This window comes from Penaeus japonicus, unplaced genomic scaffold (genome assembly GCF_977035675.1).
Source record: "Penaeus japonicus unplaced genomic scaffold, GWHDUDI00000001_assembly GWHDUDI00000029, whole genome shotgun sequence".
Lineage (NCBI taxonomy): Eukaryota > Metazoa > Arthropoda > Malacostraca > Decapoda > Penaeidae > Penaeus > Penaeus japonicus.
The window spans coordinates 14,590,464-14,590,807 of record NW_028234431.1 but is presented as its reverse complement, the minus strand read 5'-3'; positions in this window follow the sequence as shown (position 1 = coordinate 14,590,807).

Below are 344 nucleotides of genomic sequence, written 5' to 3'. Positions count from 1 at the left end.
GTGTAAGCGTCTTTGCTTTATAAAATAGCAGCCTTTTTAAATTTCAGAAATCATCGTACATCAGTTTATGGTTTCACATCAGGTCTGGTGACCTGCTGTAAGCTGCCGCTTTCTTTACGGTTTCCGAAACATTATAATCTCTATAACCATATTTAGCAACCTCGCTCGAAACACAACATGTAACTTGCTTGCATATTCCTCCTAGACTTTAGGAAATATTGCACATCTTGGATGGAAAAGTGAAAAGGCAGAAGAGGAAGCGAGAGGAAGGTTGGACGAGGAACAAGTGATGCGGCTCGAGCGTGTGAATGAGAAAAGTGAACGGTGGGTCACAGTGACCACCC